The sequence below is a fragment of the Asparagus officinalis genome, chromosome 1 (assembly GCF_001876935.1).
Source record: "Asparagus officinalis chromosome 1, Aspof.V1, whole genome shotgun sequence".
In the NCBI taxonomy this organism is placed as follows: domain Eukaryota; kingdom Viridiplantae; phylum Streptophyta; class Magnoliopsida; order Asparagales; family Asparagaceae; genus Asparagus; species Asparagus officinalis.
Genome location: NC_033794.1, coordinates 61,466,008 through 61,469,725, shown reverse-complemented (window position 1 = coordinate 61,469,725; position 3,718 = coordinate 61,466,008).

Sequence of the window (3,718 nt, the reverse complement as noted above, 5' to 3'; positions counted from 1 at the left end):
AAGAGTCCGACAGAGAAGCTTCACGGAAGGAGATCTGGTCCTCGCTGATCGCCGACCGATAATCCTCAACTCCAAGAAGAAAGCTAAATTTGAACCCAAATGGGAAGGACCGTTTGTGATAGACACAGTCTACTCAAACGGCGCATATCGCCTGATTACTCAAGAGGGCGCCAGGCAATTAATGCCAATAAATGGGAAGTTCCTGAAAAAGTACTATCCCTAGTACATTCAGGATAACCCATTTACCGGGAAGTTCCTTGAAGAATATTACACTTAATATTCTAAAGGATAACCCAAAATCATTTTTTTACCACCAAAATCCCTCACTGATCAATTTCAATTGACAGTGGGTCCACCAAAAATGTCTTCCTGGCCCTCTTGACTCTTTCCATGGGCCCTTTTGACTCTTTCCATGAACAAGAGGTCCACTTTCAGTTCAGAGTTCCCTTTCGATAAACGAAAGAACTCCCTTCTTTTTCTCTTTGGTTAAGCCTTCTCATGGTTATAACCGAAGTTGAAATTTCACTTCGATAAACGAAAAACTCATCTTCAGATTAGATAACCAATTCTATAAAAGGTAAGTTTATCTAGATCTTCCAGATTCTCGGAGTGGACACCCCACTTCTAGTTTCTTTTGCGCTGGAAATAGAATATAAAATTCTTCCTTTCCAGAATCAAGGAATAGAATATAAAATTCTTCCTTCCTTGTATTCGGATTCACCTTCACCCTAAAAGAAGACCGGGAAATAGAATATAAAATTATTCCTTTCCCGCACCAATCTTTTCCAAGAATTTATCAATCTAGGATTCATCTTAGAAAGTTTATCCTGAATCCTAAGCAGGGATAAGTCGGCGCCTAACACGCGCTGCCGGTTTAGTCTTTCTCCATAGAAAAAGACACCAGAGTTCGATGCTGGAGTATTCTATTCTGAAACCTAAGCAAGGATAAGTCTGCGCTTAACCCGCGCTGCCGGTTAGTTCTTAACCGTTAAAAAGAACACCCGTCCACATATTCAACATTGTGGCAGGTTGTTATTAATAACACCAAAATCCATGCCTTACACGCATGGGAAATTTCATCCTGAATCCTAAGGAAGGATATGCCGACGCCTAACACGCGCTGCCGGTTTAGTCTTTCTCCGTAGAAAAAGACACCAGAGTTCGATTCTGGGGTATTCTATCCCGAAGCCTAAGTAGGGATAAGTCAGCGTCTAATACACATTGCCGGGTAGCCTATTCCCGTAACAATGGCGAAGTCTACATATTCGAAGTCGTAGCAGCAAAGTCTCAGAGAATTCACTCTCTTAGCACAACGTTACATGCGGAATGGATTTATACAATTCGCATGCTAGCCCGAGTCAAACGGTGGTCGGTAAAGGCTAATCAAATCCGTTGAAGGCTGGGGGTTAGCCAAAAATCCTAAAGTCAACACCTAACACGTCTCGCCGGGTAGCCTATTCCTGTAACAAATGGTGAAGCCTATGTATTCGACATCATAGCACAAAGTCTCGGAGAATTCACTCTCTTAGCACAACGTTACATGCGGAACGGATTTAGACAATCTGCATGCTAGCCCGACTCAAACGGTAGTCGGTAAAGACTTATCAAACCCGTTGAAGGCTGAGGGTTTGCCAAAAATTCTATGAGTATTATGGTCAATCATTCCAAACAGAATGAGGAATCATAATAAAGATAAAGATAAAACCAGTTCCACTAAGAGGATCAAAAGTCAAAATATTCAGTAAATAAAATCATACATCAAGCCTATGGCTAAAAATCTGCTGACTAAACTCAGACAGCTTCTCATCATAAGCTTGCCTAAGCTCATCCTGCAATTCAGCTCTAAGGGATTCTTCAGTGGTGGCTAAAGTCTTCACAGCAATCTCCTCCGTCTCGGTCAGTTTCTGCTTCAAGGATTTTAACTCCTCAGATAATGTAGTGTGGGCTTGCTGATCCTGTACCTTCGTCATCTGAAGAATACTCAAAGTCTCCTCTTCTTCACGAAGCCCTCTTCTGAACTGTTCTATCTTGGTCTCGCAAGAGGCAATAGAAAGGTCAAGATCGTCAAGTGAAGATGACCTAACAGCAAGGTTAGCCGTAAGCGAGTATCCAAATTGGCAGCAATGAATGAAGAGGCACCTGCATCCTGGAGCTCACGTAACATCCGAAGCTCGTGCTCCAGGCAACCAAGGTCATCAACTATAGCCTTCGCCAGATCCGGATATCCTGCATCCCTTATTGAATTTATTCTAGAATCAAGGAAAGGCTTAAATTGGTGAAGGAAAAGTCCGCCGTTGATGAGTTTGCCAATCATAGCATTCACGAAGGAGAAGAAGGAGTGGACTTCTATACAGATGACTATCTTCTCAGGGTCGTTGTCTGATAATAACTCCTTCACAAGGACATGAAGCCGAGAAGAAAGCCCTACACAAAAAAGAGAAATCCGTCAAAAGCCTTGATGAGGAAATAAATAACATTTCTAAGTTGCTTAATTCATACCTTCTTCCCCTTGAATCACTGGGGGTAGTGGAGGTGTAACCGCTGTGGATGTATTAGCTGATGTAGTTGGTCTCACAGCCGGCCCTAAAAGAGGAGAAAAGGGGTTCTTTTATAGTGTGAACCAGCCTTGAACCAAACCAGACCAGGTTGAACCAGACCAAACCTGGCTGAACCAGACCGAACCAGGCTGAACCAGGCTAAACCAGTCCTGAACCAGTCCTGAACCAGTCTTGAACCAGGTTGAACCAGTTCTGAACAAGTTTGAACCAGATTTGGACCAAAATTCAAATTGGAGCTGAACCGAGTGTCGAAACGACTTCAAATCGACCGACGGTTCAGTCCCTTATTTATTCATTCCTCTCCCATATATTCGGAAGGGTCGGAGGATTTTTTGAGCCTAATTACTGCCTTTTTTGGGTCATTATCAAGCCGGTTCAGCTAATTCTTAATACTCCAATAAGGTATACGAGTATAAACTATTCCCTATTTTTGTTGGAAGTTTCTGGAGAGTATTTTTCTAAAAAATATTCTTAAGGATAACTCAACAACACTCCAAAAAGTATAAGAGTATAAACTACTTCTCAAGACTCCAACAGACATACGAGTATAAACTGTGTCAAACGCCGGACAATGCGTTGCGAATGAAGACTCAACGCCAACAAACGATGGTTAGTTCTATGTTGAAACAGCAAACACGAGCCAAAGATCAGAAAATCAGGAATTGACTTAAAGTTCAAAATTCCGACAACGGTCAGACAATAAATGCAGCACCGGAACCCTTGCAGACATTCGACAAAGCACCGAATAGCCTGGAAGATTGAAGGAATCAAGAATAGAAGCCATTCCAAAGTCCCGTCATACCGATTGAAGGTTGGGACAATCATATCCAAAGTATTCCAGACTCTTCTATAAAAGAACGAGACTGAAATACTTTGGAGGGGGTATCTGTAGGCATATAAAATTACTTATAGGTCCCTTAGCACAGCTCGGCACAAACCGACGAACCAACGAGGCGACGAGATCGACAAACCGCACGCGAACAACGGAATGAATCCACCCGCGTGCAGAATCAAGCTAACGAATTAAGGAATCAACGAGTCATCCAACCGAGAACAGACTCAGACGAATCACGATCGAATCAAGATCAGTTTCGGACTCGAACTCAGAAGCGGATTTACTGCCAAATCAGGAATCCAACTTACTGCCAAATCAGATCATC